This window comes from Hermetia illucens, chromosome 4 (genome assembly GCF_905115235.1).
Source record: "Hermetia illucens chromosome 4, iHerIll2.2.curated.20191125, whole genome shotgun sequence".
NCBI classification, from domain to species: Eukaryota; Metazoa; Arthropoda; class Insecta; order Diptera; family Stratiomyidae; genus Hermetia; species Hermetia illucens.
This window is the reverse complement of record NC_051852.1, coordinates 138267259-138283764: the sequence shown is the minus strand read 5'-3', so window position 1 is coordinate 138283764 and position 16506 is coordinate 138267259. Positions and strand designations below refer to the sequence as shown.

Sequence of the window (16506 nt, the reverse complement as noted above, 5' to 3'; positions counted from 1 at the left end):
CACTGTATATGCGGTAATTTAATAAAAAATGTTAACCCAAAAAAGTTGTATGATTTCTTCGAATAAGATTGGCAAACAAAGATACTCCATACTTGACGATGAAAGACTGTTTTAGCGCTATTTTATGATAGAGTCAACATTTTCTCAGTGGAAGACAATAAAAGAATACTTAGGGTGCCCATTGCTGATGCAGTTATATGTTTACTCCGTGAATTGAGCAAAATATTCCTGGCAGCGGTGGGATTCGAACCCACGCCCCCGAAGAGACTGGTGCCTTAAACCAGCGCCTTAGACCGCTCGGCCACGCTACCTCACGAATGCACACTCAACCGATGTCCGCGCGGTGACCATCTTCACACATTTACGTAATAATATTATGTTACTGATCAAATCAATCCAGTTTTTCGTAAATGGTTTCAAAGTTTGAATCTGATGAGACTGATGTGTCCACATCACATATTATAAATTTAACGCTGATAAGATATTCAATCAATCTTACTTGCAAATTCGTGATTGAATGGAACCATTTAGTGATTCGTATTGACCCCATAAATTGTTGATTAAAGCTAATGAATGCTGCTTCGTCACGAGGTGGAATTGAAATTAAGATTAGATTGAAGCATTTTTCTTAATAAATCTATTTTTATATTTATCTGAAATTTCCAGTAGTCACCATGCATCTATTTAGGTTTGGAAAGAAAGCAGCAATTCAATGTTCTCCGAGAAAGGTGGACATGTACTCACTTAGCTATACCTTGAAGCGAATTGTGTTTTTCAAATTACCTGAAAGAAAAAAGATAATTATTTTAAATTTATTTGCTCGGATGTTATTTATGTTTATTTATTCATTTAATTTAACTTAACGGACAACAGCAGAGTAAATTCCAATTAATTATTGTCCTCAGGAGGAGGAGGAGAAAGCAATAATCGTAACCTTGTTTAAAACTGCTCAAAGTAGGGATGTTAAAAGGACCAAGCTGTTCTGCATTATCACTTCAGCAAAGCCTAGGAATCGGGGAATGAAAGTAGATTTCGAGCTCTGCAAAGGGCACGTTGAAAATGTTTGCATTACGTGTGTTATAAGACGCAGGACGGCAGGTGATCTCGTCAGCGGCGGAGCAGTCCATCAGACCCGAGGAAAGTTTAAACAATGTGCATAGATCCAGATAGGATCTACGCTGTTGTAGGAAGGGAAGGTTCAGAAAGCGGAGGCGGGAGGGGTAATCCACACGAAGGAAGCTTCTCTTAAAGAAGAGGGAACGGGTGAATTTACGTTGCACATTTTCAAGGGCAAGACAATTACAGTTACGGGAGGGTGACCAGATCACGGAGCAATACTCGAGGGTATTCCTCACAAGGGAATTGAAGAGAGCTAAGAAGAGTTGGATGGAGTCAAAATCAGAGGAGTAGCGAAGTATAAAGCCTGAAAATTTTCCTGCTTGATTGATGACATCGAGGCAATGAGTGTCAAAGCGGAGCTTATTGTCGAAAGTGGCACTTTCTGACGTTTAGCGCTAAACCATTAGTCGAGCATTAACGAACCAGAGTGTTCAGATTAGATTGAAGGGAAATACAGTTCATAGGCGACGATATAGCGGAAAACAGCTTAGGGTCCTCTGCATAGAGCAAACAGGGACAAGTAAGGAGGGGAGGAAGGTCGTTAATAAAAAATAAAAATAACAAAGGACGCAGAATAGATCCCTGTGGGACGCCAGAAGACGGGAGGAAAGAGCGGAAAGTACAGCCGTCAAAAGAGACATGGCAGGATCGGTAGGAAAGGTAAGAGGCAAGCCATAAAGCAAGTGGTATGGGACCGTTTAGGGACGAGAGTTTGGATAGAAGTATTTTGTGATTTACAGTGTCGAAGGCTTTAGAGAAGTCAGTGTAAATGGTATGCACTTCTTGCCGTGAATTTAGACATTTGGCAACAAAGTTGGTAAAGTCAAGCAGGTTGGAGGTAGTGGACCTGCGTTTAACGAAGCCGTGTTGCTCTTTTACTATGTGTTAACCAAAGTGGGCGGACAACCAGTCGCTGACATATCTTTCCAGGATTTTGGAACAGGAGGAGAGGAGGGAAATGGGACGGCAATTCTCGGCAAGCGAACGATGGCCACTTTTGTGAATGGGGATGATGAGAGCCTCTTTCCACAAGCCGGGAAAATGATTATCTTCGAGGCTTTTGTTGAAAATAAGAGATAGGGGAAGGGAGATGGACTTACCAGTTTTGAGCAAAAAAGAGGTTTGGAAGACCATCGTAGCCAGGTTCGACATTGGCATCAAGTTTGCCAATGAGGTATTCGACAAGGATGGGGGTAAGAAGGGGAATGGTAGGCGATGCGGGGAGGCTACATCCACTATCGGGAGGGATTCGGAGGAAGGAGGGGAAACATAGACTGACGAAAAGTAGCGACAGAGTAAATCACAAGATAGTTGGGGGGAATTAGCTGAGAAGCCAGAGCACTTAGGAGAGGAGGGAACGTAACAAGGAAGAAGATCATATAAAATGGTATAGAAAGTGTTGAGTGCTTGGTCACACGTAAATGGAGAGAGGAGGGGGACCCAGTTGATTGACGCCAGGGCTGAATTCAGACCTCCGAAGTTCGCCATACGAAAGTTCAACTTGGTAGGCTGCGCGACAGGAGAGTGGAGTCGGGATATCTGAACATCGAACTCAAGAGCAGGATGATGGGCGTCAGGGGCAACGTAAGACGGAGCATCAAGGGATTGGGAAAGACAACGCACAGGAAGGTTAGAATTGATAATGCTTCGAGGAATATAGAGGCAAAAATTGTACTGAAATGACTGCTATCGCGGCTATCATCGATAGATACTTTCTTTAGTCCCTGTTCAAATTTCCAATGCAATAATTTGAGACCAAACATCAAACATCCATTCTTATCAAATGTACTCCAAGAAATAAATTCTATTTCCCTTTTCCTAACAGCACATTCCTCCCTGGTGACCACAAAGTTGACCCCGGTCACAAGTTAAATATTTAAGCGGAAATCGCTTAAGAGTTTATATACATGAAATTGTCAAGGATATACCCCGTCACTGTGTAAAGTCTAGAAAAATTCAGGGAACAGGACGACATCTGCAAACTTTAATTTCTGTCGGTGAAGGGAAAGCGTAAAGCGTGGAGCACTACATCTGCAAAGTTCAATGATTATGCATTAAAAATTCACATGTAATTAGTGAAAGAGTTTGTAGACAGCGTGCCACTGAAAACGGAGAAAAAATTTCGAGTTTGTCGCTTGCGTGAAACTGTGTCGAGAAATTAAGGGAATGGAAAATGGAACTTTTTCGGAGTTTTCCTTTTTGCCAAATATGAAACTGTGGAAGTGAATTCCAATGGGGCATGCCTGGAAAATTAGAACTTTGGGAAGGAGTTGCAAAATGTATAAAGCTTGCCTTCGTAAAAACATGGAAGATCTCACTGCATATTCGTAAGGTTTTCTGCCCTGGAAGGAAAACCTCCAGGATGTTTTTAAACCATGCACTTTCCAAATAGAAAAGGTGTTAAGCGTGTAAACTATTCGACCTTATTTTCAATAATACAGGAGAATATTTGAAAGCATAGCTGAGAGGAGTACTTAGCGTCTCATTTGCAAGAATTTCAAAGTTTCCTATAATTTGCAATTCCTGTTCGGCTCATTGAATTCACTAGCGTCAAAATTGCTACCCATCCAGCCCTCTTGCCGCACTACCCACTTATGCATGTAAATGTAACATACTTCTAATCTCCTGTCTCTCTTGCCAACTTTGTAAAGTTTTTTGGGCTTCTTAAATAGCGGAAATCCTTATTCTGCACGATGTCGGATTTTCCTTTTTCCCCTTGATTCATTTTTTTCACTTGATGCAAAACACTTGTGTCCTGTACAACATACGTATAGAGTGCGATGATGCAGACGGCAAGGACTACGACGACAAGTGTGATGATGCTGATACATACGAATTACAGTGCCAGGACACTTTCCAGAGGATGCAATAGATGCATGCATATGTTAGATGGTGCTAGTGCAAAAAGCAAAAATTTAAATGCGGATGTCATGTTTGTAGTTTGGCTTCGGGGAAGATGTTGTTGTCGTCAAAGAAATAGGGATGAGAGTGTTGAATTTGAAACAAGCGAATCATCATCATCGTCGTCGTCAACAGTCGGAGGTTGTGACATGACACACATGCAATGCTGAAAGAGTGCACTCTACTTTGATTATGAAGGATGTTTTTAGCTGTGTTTCTTTGCGTACAATGCACATATAATTACATGGAAGAAAGTATCATGATTGGGAGCAATTACAGAGATTCAACTCCATATGTTCAATGATGTAATTATCAGTCTGTAACTTGCTAAGTCCATAGGTCGAGAATGCACTCTAAATAACTTGACTATGGATTCGATACCATCATAGCATTTCCGCTACTTACTTGAAGTCGTTGTACAGAAAGAATTTTTTTGGCTGATCTACATCTATTCACCCTTACCGTATCCGGGGCGGGAATTTTTTAACACCTTCTATTTCATATCAGAAAATTACCAGCTTTAGGTGCTATCATAGGTTTTTACCACTCCCATAATGCTGGGAAGTTCTTCCCTGCAATACATACCCTACCCAACTTAGTAAAGTGGAATTGTCTTTATAGGAAGCTTGAATGCCTCCTGAGGTTTTCTTGCTGATCCCGAAACTTTGCTTCCCCACATGCTGCTCCAGAGAGCCATTTAAAGCGTATGCTCAGCTTTAGGTATAGCCACTCTTATTTCGCTAAACAATTTGACTTTTTTAACATTGTTCGGCCCGATGGCGGCCCGAGAGAGGGATAGACCCTATTCGACTAAAAGCTAGTTTTCTGCTGGGGAATGTGGGTCATCTTAACATTGAGTCGCATTTTGTTCTGAAAAGGCTGGATCCTTCCTTAGCTGGAAGGTATCTGGTGTCCGTTGTGGGAATAATCTTTATTAATGTACACTAGGGCAGCAAACAGTGATTGTAACAAAACTAAGACTAGCTTCGAAAAATACTAATCGAGACCCTTCATTTGATACCCAACATGACTATATTGGACCAAAAAATGTCCACCCACCTTTCGCATGTATGAGAATTTCCTTAAACTTGACGTAGATGTATCTTACTGCATATGTGGGCGTCCACAATTTCAACCTTCGCACCAAATTTCACATCAATCAGTGCAGCCGTTTCTGAGAAAAGTGTGTGTAATAGACAGACCCGTGAGGAGTTGCCAGATCTCCCAGCAGACGCGACACCAGGTGGCGGATAAGGACATACCCATTGATGTGTAAATTCGTGTTCATGTGCTTCCTTTTCTGACTGTGCATGGGCTAGTGTTTGCTCATCTCTTGGCCACCGTGGCATCAAATGCTACAAGTGATTTAGATTTGGAAAAAGAGGTGTTTAAGCAGCGCAAGCAGCTGGTTGCAAAGCGCTGACCCACGAAAGCGGTTTCGTCACCAACTGCATCTGTCCAAGAGGGACGACCGCAGGAGATACTCCAACATCAAGCGATTGACCCATCTAGCGAAGCTCTTGAATTCTCTGATCTCCACTAACGTCAAAGGCGACTAAAATTTTGCAAATTACATTAAAGACTAAGGGTGAGTGAGTGTTTAATAAAGGATGATCCGGTCGGGACTCATCACGAACAGAACCCTGACATGGAGGAACTACTCTTCATGTAGGTTGGGCAAAAATAGTTGAGTTGTTAGAGTTCACAAGTACAAGCACAACGTGCACCAAGTTATTAGAAACATGGTGAGAGCCCTCTAAAATAGGTTACAGGACGAGAAAGGAGCACCCAAGCAAAAGCTGAAACCGGCCGTTCAAACAGTGTGACTCAAGTGGCACCTAACCACAGTGCCATCGACCTGCCGCCAAATAAAAGAGTGTGGGAGAAAGATGATGATACTTTTGGGAAAAGGCACACTAGTTGTTCCAAAGAACAGAGCGAAAAGTGCAGAAAGGAGGAAGCCGGAGCTCTGAGTGCGATCGTGTGCGACCGATGTGAAGCCCAAGGTAAAAAAAATGCTGGATGGATCAAGGTCACTCACAAAAAGGCGAAGAAGAACTCGAAGGTACGAACTCGCTCAGGGGCAATTTTTGTCTCCAGCAAGGGCAATCTGTCGTACGCGGAGATATTAAGAAATGGTAAAGTTGACCCCGACCTTAAAGATCTAGCCGGCAATGTCAGTCCGTAGGACCCAGAAAGGCGTTTGAAAAAATCTCGCTTGACGAAATTAATGGCTTTCGTAACCAATTCAAGAATTCCCCTCGGAGAACCTCACGGCACATCTCGACGAAGTAACATCCACTGCGCTAAAAGAGCAATTTAAGGTACTGGATGAAGAATCCATTGTGAATCTGAGGAAAACTTATGGTAGTACTCAATCCGCTAAAATGCGACTACCAGTGGAGGCAGTGCTATCAGCGGCAGGAAAAAATAAAATCGGATGAATTTTCTGCCGTCTGAACGAGCAAATATCATTAAAGAGATGCTTCAAGTGCCTCATATTTGAACACTTCGTGAAGGCATGCACTGACGGCATCGATCGGTCCGATCATTGCAGATGGTGCAGGGAGAAAGGCCATATTACCAATGCAATAGGGACCCCAAATGCCTATTGTATGGGACGGGATAAGCGACATATTGCGGGAGGTAGTAAATGCGCGGAAATCAAGAAGGCGTTGACTGCAATCAAAAAGTTATTTTCATTCAAATAAACCCCAATCATTGCGCGGTCGCTCAGGATTTACTTAAGCACACCATCCATGAGTCTGAGATGGAAGTTGCCATCGTAAGTGAACCATACAGGAACCGTCACGGGGGCACGTGTATCACAGACTCGACTGGTGAAGCAGCGATGTGGGCTTGCGATAGGCAAGCTATACAATGCACCACAAGACAGCCAGTCAGTGCTTTTGTGTGGGCAAAGAGAAGCGGCGTGTACGTGTACGGCTGCTACGACACGCTGAGTCTCACATTGTCTGAGTTTGAAGACATGTTGGACAACTTTGCTTACGATGTAAGGGGACAAAGTCCGAAGGTGATTGTCAGTGATTTTAATATGTGGGCCCTGGAATGAGGAAGCAGAGAGAATGCCGCAAAGAGTCAAAGTTCTTTACAGGCTTTTGCCCAGTTAAAAGTTGTTGTTACCTTTCGGAAAAGAGGGTCTATTTCAATCGTAGACCTGACCTTTGTTAGCTCTGCACTGAGACGTTGTATGACCTGGCACGTTAGCGAGGATCACCAGGCAATGATCTTTGAATTAAGGAGACAGCCACACGATAGGCAAGTAACATACCCAAAGCCGAGAGGGATGAACAGTAGGCTGGACCAACCTACTAAGGCTCCATGAAAAACCTGTCAGGCTCTCCATGTCAAACAATACATCTCTAAGGCATGCTACGTATCCACGCCTAGGAAATGGACATTCTCCAGTAGAAGATCCAACTACTGGTGGCATAGTGAACTGGCCGGCCTTTGATCAGCCTGCAACCAATCAGAAAAACGGCCCAGAGGGTGGTAAGTAGGATCGATCACGCGCAAAAAGAGTATGCGTACAAGGGAAACCATAAAAATCTCAAGTTTGCCATCCAGCGGAGCAAACGGCAATGTTTTAAGGAGCTCTGCTCTGAAGCGGATGTAAACCCGTGGGGGAGCCCCTCTAGTGTTGTGAAGGGACGATTCAGAGGCCAGTCATCTCCGTAGATCACGTGTCCTATACTCTTTTCAAAAATCATCCAGGGGTAATTCCTCCGGCAAAGGAGGGACTCTGATACCATTCAGAGACCTCTGGATATGGTGGCGTTTCCGGTAGTAACCACAGATGAACTATTGGGGATTTGCAGCAGAGTTGGTGAGAACTGAATACCGAAAAGGACCCTTAAGTTCGCCATGAAATCTAAACCAGACATGTTCGCCAAGTTGTTCAAAGCGTGTCTCTCTGAGGGGCTATTCCCAACAACATGGAAGCGGCAGAAGTTGGTACTGTTGCCTTGAGGTCCAAGCAGTTTGTCAAACCAACAGTATGGAAAGGGTAGTACTAGGAAATATTGCATGGTAGTTACTCTGGGTGTGGAAAATGCATTCATTTCGACCAATTGAGATCGTATACAGAAGTTCTCCTCCCTCTGGTATAACACCAAGGATGGACCTCAGCAGTACGTTGTCTACGTGGGTGACCCGCAAGGCTCCGCACTGGGTCCATTATTGTGGAACATCATGTACAATGATGGTCTTAATCTAACGGTTCCGGAGGAATCCACGATGGTGGGCTACGGGTTGCAAAGTATCTGGAAGATGCTGAGTTGAACTCAAAAGAAGCAATAAGCGCTGTTAAGGCGCGGTTAGCTGGCGCTGGGCTGGGTCTTGCTGAGGAGAAGACGGAAGCGGTCCTTATTACCAAGCGCCGGAGGAGAAATTCGCTAGCATCGGGATTGGGTATATTTACGAAAAGGCATTCACCGCCAGTATGACCCTGGCGAGAAAAATGCCGAATGTAGAAGGTCCGCTACTTGTAGCTCGGGTGGTGAGTGCCATCTTGCTATGTGCAGTCCCAGTTTGGGGATCAGTGCTGCATATCTTATTTAGCGCACAAAAACTGAGTGCGGTCTACAGAAGAACAGAATTTGTTCTTCCTTTCGGATAGCCGATTGACATCTTGGTATATGAGATGATGAATATATATAATATCAAGTCCATCTCTCCTTTATCGGAAGCGAAAAAGGGCGAAATGGAGAGATCTATAATAAGACGGGAATAGCGATGGGACAAACAAGGATCGTTGGATACATAAATTGATCCCGAATATCAGGGGATAGCTGGAGAGAAAACATAACCTAATCTCATCCAGTTTCTCACCAGCGATGGTGGATACCGTCAGTACCTATATAGGTTTCAGTTGGATATATCACCTCATTGTGCAAGCTACGATGGGGTACCGAAGATCCCTGGCGTATTGTTCTAATGCCCGAGGTTCGTGGAAAAAAGGACTAGCTTAGAGGAAACTCAAGGAGAAATGCTATCACAGGAAAATTTTGTTCGGAGGATGGTAGCTTGCCAAGAGGAGAGCTACCTGCCCACCTACATTACATTATATTTACTTTCCATATAGTGGGGACCCGAATTCCACCGAATGGCGACAGAACTCCCTATCAGTATGCTAGGAATTGGAAACAGTGAAACAATGAAAGCCCTGAATTTGACACCTCTTCACATAATATCACCGCCTGGCAAGGCATTGCTTGCCTTTGACGTGCTACCATGAAAGTGCTGAATGATCCTTTATCATCAGATCCTCACTATAGTAACAATTATCCCTTTTTACTAATTTTTTTGGAAAATAAATAATAGTATGATGGGTTCCTTCTTTCCACGTTTCAAAGATACTGATTATTGAATTACCTAGTTAGCATTAGCTTAAAAAAACTCAAGTAGGCCAATCTGGTCAAAGCTTCGATTTGGTCTGCTTTCTGAGAGCAGCTATGCTATGCTTTTGGCACCTATCCCCTTGCCTCTTTTCCAAAAGCTAAGTACCATATCATGAACAAAAAAAACTCCCGAGATGCGACCGACCACTGCGTTGTAAACCAAGCAGTATTTGATCGCAATTAGCCGTGAGAAGTGGAGCTTGGCTTAAATGGGACATGGACCATGCTGCATAGCTGGAAAGTAATGGGAACGTATATCATCACCAACGGTGCAACAACCGGTATCCGGTCTAGGCGTGCCTTAATAACTCCCGACATCCCGCTTTTGCGCCGAGGTCCACCAATTCGATATCCCTCCATCTCAGGCAGGGTCTGCCTCGACTTCTTTTTCTACCATTGATATTGCGTTTATAGACTTTTCAGACTGGATCATCCTCATTCATACGGATTAAGTGGCCCCCCCACCGCAACCTACTGAGTCGGATTTTATCCACAACCTGACGGTCATGGTATCACTCATAGATTTCGTCGTTATGTAGGCTACGTTATGTAGGGCCGTACATACCCCTGGTATATACTGCTATAGTAAGGCTACGGATTATCTATGGCAATCTGGGGCCCAAATTCAGCGTAACAATTCGGAAACTGTACAAACTTCAAAGACTGACTTGTGCGTGTGCATCAATGGAGCAATTTACGGCATAGGCAGGTGTGCCTACTTTGACCTTCTAAGGAGGAGAATGTTGTAATTCTGACTGACAGCTAGGCGGCTTTCAAAATACTTAGCTCCTACCAGACCAATCCCGAACTGGTATTGAAATGCTTGAATAAATTGAATACGAATAAAGTTTTCATACTCCAGGTTTCAGGCCATATGGGGTTAAAAGACAGACTGAAAAGCAGAAACGCCGCTATGTGGACCTGAACCCTTTTGTGAAATTAGGAAAGGATTCATGGTCATTATACTGAGTAATGAGGAGGAACTCTTTAGGAAGTATTAAAGGCTCAAGGCGAGACAGCTCATGCTATTTATAAGGCACTTGCATAATCAGCTCTTTTGGCTCGTCAATTTTGTGTTGAAAACTAGATGGCTATCGTTCCTCTTCCTCCTTCATTGGTAGACTTGCCTACCTGGGATTTCTTCTTCTTTTCAAAATAGAAAGGATCCTTCATTTTCAAATTATTAGCGGCTTCAAAGTGAATTGGCCTAAGACCTTAAAATTCATTTCAAAGGAAGCTATCAAGGTTTGCTTCGGGAAACTGAAACAAAGGTGGATCACACGTGCATTGTTCGTCCTTGTATTACGCAGGGTTTGCAACGTATTGTCTTAATCACCAGAGGTCGTCTGAAAATGAAGAAAGATAATAATTCCTCTTTTCCATTAATTCCCTCCTTTAATTAGAAAATCACTGAAATTATCCTTATACCTTTCTGAAATTTTGTCACCTTATTCATATTGCACGAAATTACTTTTTAATTTCACCTTTTAACATGAAGTCACTCCAAATACCTTTGCAGAGCACAATAAACTTGAAATTGTGTTGCCCCTTTCTAAGATTTATGGAGAAACGTAAAGACGACATCTGAATGTCTTATTTTCTCCGGGAAAAATCTTTGCATTGGTCCCTTAAACTGAGCGCTGAAAGAGGTTGCCTGCCAACAAAGTAAAGAATCCTTAAAGTTGATGTAATTAGATGGCTGCAAGTTTGATGGGTCAATCTAATCTTGGGGCTGTTAAAAGACGGCCGCCGATGGTATCCACGCTTGGTCATAAAGTTAATTTTATGGCTCATTGAAAGACGGAGAGAAATTTTACGATCCAATTTATTAATCTCAGAACAGCTTAGAGCGGCACGCTTTTAAAAAGGCTAGAATTCAGTCTAAAGTACGAAGCGGCTCCACTCAAGGACATCTCCTTGATTGCCATTTTCCCTTATCATCTTCAAACTCTGATGACTTTTCAATAATAAAACACAATTAAGCGCCTGCGAGAGAAGTAACCAATGGGGACGAAGGGGTGGGAGGAAGTCTTAAACTTTATCCCTTTCTCCCGGCGAACAATGCTTCGATTCTTAAATATCCTGGAAATTGTCGTGTCGTATGTCTCAAGTGTTGCACACACATACATCACTTAGGCATTCATTGAAAATGGCATTGTCGCAGCACGATTTTGAGGTAGATAGTAGATAATACGGACAATATCCTTATTGCGCTCGATACAATATCCTTACAAAGCAATTTTTTTAAAGTGTCTCCTCATGAGCCACAAAAATCATTGGGGGGAAAGCCAAAGCCAGAGGACGGATGAACGACGAATGAACGAACGAACGTGCTCAATTGATTTATACTCCAAGGAGTTTTCTTTTAATAAGATGAGTGGTCTCTTTACAGCAAACCTCAAAGTGGTTACCAATGAATGGAATCGAGCTGTGCAATAGATTCAGGTCAAGAGACGACGCTACAATGACGTTAAAGTACTCGAATCTGCTTGTTACGAGGAAGATATAAAACTTTATGGACATAGATTGAGGAAGCGAACCGGCAAGGGAAGTCCTTCACTGCGAATTGCTGTGCGGTGAGAGCTAAGGTGCGAAAAATGTCGCAGATTTTCAGGAGGATGTTATGAAAGAACTGAGGAGCCGAGGCTCGTAGAAAGGTGGATGGCATGTAACAATGTGTGAAAAGTTGAAAATGATGAGAACTTAGTAGGTTGCCTGGGCATATCATTCACATAAGCAGGTGATGGGAGCATTTGGTTGACAAAAGGAATTGCTGATTTGTCTGAATGCTCTTCAGTTCCAATAATCTGTCGAGAAGCTCCTTCACACTTGGATTTCACATTGGCCAACTTGATGGGGGTTGTGACGCTCTTGAATTTGGTAACTTGATACAAAAACGTGCACAAAGTTTCACATATAATGCGCCCCTTGTCTCCAGGCCTCCTCGAAGTACTCAACTTGGAATTCCTACTTTTCATTCGGACTGACTGTTACTAGGTGGACTTCACCAGAATGTTGCAGTGCAACTGCAGCACATAACTTTGTGCAGACTTTTCCGACACAAGAGTTGCTTCCGCCGAACTCACCCACGAATTCACCTATTCTATTCGATTCGTGCTCAAAAATGGCAATTGAAAAGCTCTCGAAGAAGCAGTTGGAGGACTAATGCAATCTTATCCTTCCATACACAATCTCAATTTTTTGGTACTTGAACAGAAATACTTATCCATCCAATTATTTGTCTTGAGTAATGGGAAAGAAATTGGATAGCTGTTGGTTGAGGGAGTGTTCAAGGGGTGATTTTAACGGTCAATTCACATGCTCCTAAGTCCTCTTCGAGCACAAGTGGAACAGGAATAACGTGTGAGTGGACCATTGTAATGGGAATGTGACTCTTTCATTTTGTACTTGATTGGAGGGTTTAGGGTATGCACGAGTGTATCGTTGTAGTTTTTCTTCTATTTTGGGATGTTTCAACTTTCTTTTCTGGTGAATTGTAGATGCAACTGTGGTATGAGGACATTTGGACTATATCGGTGTTCATCTGGATATTGATGAGGGAACGCAGGAGAAGATAAAATTACGGAAACTCAGTGAAAGCTTTTGCTTATGTGCTTCTAGAAAATAACAGAAAAATATTGTAAGGATTACTTGACAAAGAGATTCAGTCAACGGAAAATTTTTCGTTGGAAAAGGCTTCGTATCCGAATTAGGATGTTAATTGGGATGAACGTAAGTGGCATGCAAATTCTTAATCTTTCAAGGCAATCTGGTTCAAAAATGTTGATACCAATAACATATTTCCGCGAATTTCTTTCCAAGAGAGATGCTCTTCTGGGTGAGAAGCTCTCAAATTACTATCTAATGTATGAAGCCACCGATCCTTCGACGGGCAACTGATTGAAGATCCTCTCGCAATTTTTCCACGATGGGTGCAGCCCCATGTCGATCGTAGATGTCCTCATTTCGGGCAAAAGCATAATAAGCTATGCTACGAATCCAAAGCATTATTTTTTCCCTCATTACCGCGAGGTGTCTTTCATTATTTTTGGTAACCGGCTAACACTCGGGAATAGAGAGAATAACAGGAAGCAATGAAGTATTCAAAGTAATAGCAGTGTAGGCTTTTCGGTCAAAATGGACAAAGCTGAAACACATTGTCAGAAACTAGTAGACAACGCTTACCTAAATCTTCGAAATTTAGTACTGTCGTAATTAAAAGAAAATAAAATTTTGTCAATAAGGATTCGAAATTATGGCAAGAATTGAGTTTCGCTAGTTCCGGGAAGCAGGATTATTTAGTAACCTTACTCCCAAACGCGAGCGTAGTGAAGGCTATGGACAACGATAACGAAGGCACGCACACACAGTAGTGATTTTCCTGATCGATACAGAAGATGTGGAAAGAAAGGTCACCTTTCTAAAGAGTGCATTCTTTGCGAAAGGATGGAGGGACAGGATAGCTGGCATGTATCAGGCGACAAATACAGCAACTTCGAAAGATACGGTCTATTTAAATAAACCTAAATGATTACAGAGTCGCTCAGGATTTGCTTGCGCAGACCATTTAAGATTTCGTGGTATAAATTACTATTAAGAATGAGTTCTACAAATAGTTTGATAGTAATGTGCGGATTACAGATTGAACTGGTTAAAGGGCTATATGGACAGTTGCCAAGGCATACTATACACGATGAGCCAATTGGCTAATAGCTTCGTGTGGGTGAAGATAAGCGGTGTATATTAGTATATCTGGTATGCTTCGCCAAGTCTCACATTGACTAAAATTTAGAACAGGACTGACAATCTTGTTGTTGTCGTAGGAGGACGACACCCAAGGCAGTTGTCCATATCGTTTGAACTCTTCAGTGAGGGAGCTAATAAACTCACTCAAGATGACGCAGTTTATTATTTATTATGCGACATCTAGCTGCCAAACGATGTTGTAAGCCTCTCTTAGAAAACAGTATACTAGCGCACAATAATTTCTAGTATGTTAGCGGTTATTTCCCCCACGACGACTGTTATATCTGAGTGTAATTATGCGGTGTTTCCAAAGATTAATTATCTGAAATAATAAAAAACTTGTTGTTTCTTATTCGTTGGTGTAGATATTAATTCTTGCAAATACCGATATTTCGGGAACCACTTGTTCCCTTCATCAGTGCTAATAAGTCTAACAAGACGTGTTTCTTGTTCCCTTGAATATAACCACATCCCCCTCAAATGCACTTACGCTCGAAACCTTCACTTTGATTCCTGGAAAAGCAGATGTCGATGCTTGGCCAACACTAAAATAAATCTCAAACCGTTAGGTATGACTAAAGATGAAGAAGAACGTGAAGATTTGGGGGGGGGGGCACTCCGTACCAATGCTCAAGACAAATCCCCCAGCATAATTCAGCACCAAATGATCGTTTTTACCATGTCATATCAACATCGCCTCCCCATACTTGGTCGATTCACTCGTTGGCCAGAGGCAATTACAAGCAAGAACCCTTCAGTGATAATCGTTGCTGACATACCTACAAAAATAACGACCGATCGCTGGCCGCATTTTGACTCACAACTGTTCAATATCTTAACCTATATTTTCAAACGGGGTAGCCGGTCATCGGAACAGGATGTAAAAGACAACCATGAAGTGCTACGAAACGAAGAACTGGTTCAAAGGAGAAATCGTTTCAAGGAAGACATCCGAACATCAACTGCCAAATGAGCCTGTAAAGCAACTCTCAAGCCATCTGACGAGTTTTTCATGGAAGAGGAACCAACTCAGGACACCGTTCAGAATGCTTGAGATCGTCGGAAAGAAAACTTCAACCGCAGGGGTCGGCACACCAAATCAGTCATGGCCTTTTGTATTTATCCCGTGAAGATACAACTGGACCATGGGTTCTGGTACGATTGTTACAATGGTTTTTTCGGACGATCTTATGGATGAAGACACGGTTGTCAGGTGCTTGAAAATGAAAACTTGTTTGCAATCGTGTCGACTTCAGTGAGTTTACTCGCTCGTTGTGAATTGAACAATTCGCCTGAGACTCTCCCTTTTCATCTTCGCAATAGTTCTTTTCAAGCTGTGGAAATACTAAGTAGTAAGAAAGTTAATGCTTTCGTCCAGCGGATATTATAATAGAATACCATTACCATTATTTGATGTGGTTTGACCGCGTCAAGCTATCGAGCTATTGAATACTAATAATATCAATAAGGGATTTCGCATTGTGTCCTAAAAGAACTATTGTCCCCCTTTATTGCTTATACCTCAGTTATAAACTACAGTATATCGTTTAAACCTATAATCTACACAAACTTTATTATGTTCCCTACTTGAAAGTGTTTTAAGCTCGCATCTGGTATTAAGTATTCTGTCAGTTGTCTGAACCTCTTTTGCACAAATGCCGGATACTGTGCCAGAACATGTGTGGAAGTTTCATCATTCTCCTCACAGAATCTGCCGACAGTGTCCATTTTTTATTGTCGTAACCATGAACCGATTTCCTACTCCACAGAATGACTCTAGCCTGTATGGCGGCGTTGCTCCTTTCTTGGCCAGCTCTTGCCTTCTAACTTAAAGTGGCCTGGAACCCAGAGAATCCAGACGTTGTTGAGCGTGTTCAGTGTATTAAGGCATTCCCATACCAGTATGAAGTTTACCTGGTAGGGCCTAAGCGCCTTAATAGCCGCTTAGCTGTCGGTTTAAATAACAATGTTCTGCCTCCTATAGTTCCTTTCGAGGTTGAAGGAAGCACATCTGTCTGCGGCTTCTCAGTTATGAAACAGCTGAATGATAAGGAGAGCCATGTGTTGGTAAGTTGAACCCAGCATTCGTCGAGGCACACGGAGAAATGCCTGCGTGGCCAACATATAGCAGTTACTCAACTTTGAAGTCAACCACAACTGCAAGCCATCAGAATCAGCTGGACAACTAGCAGACTCCAAAAAAATGTTCGATCGATTGAAGGGTCAACTTTTCAAGTTAAGTGGAACCAGATTATAATTTGGTTAACAAACAGTCATATGCAACGGACTCACCTGCTTCTTGTTGTAAAAATAAATGCTC

The 16506-nt window shown here is 42.5% G+C and overlaps 1 protein-coding gene and 1 non-coding gene across 2 annotated transcripts in view; both read right to left on the bottom strand.

Annotated features, from left to right (window-relative positions):
- LOC119654363 (matrix metalloproteinase-2-like) overlaps window positions 1-16506 on the bottom strand; it is a 529164-nt gene that overhangs the window by 166195 nt on the left and 346463 nt on the right. The gene's annotated exons all lie outside the window — the stretch shown is intronic.
- Window positions 230-311, bottom strand: Trnal-aag. The gene has a single exon. It is a non-coding gene; the product is annotated as a tRNA-Leu (tRNA).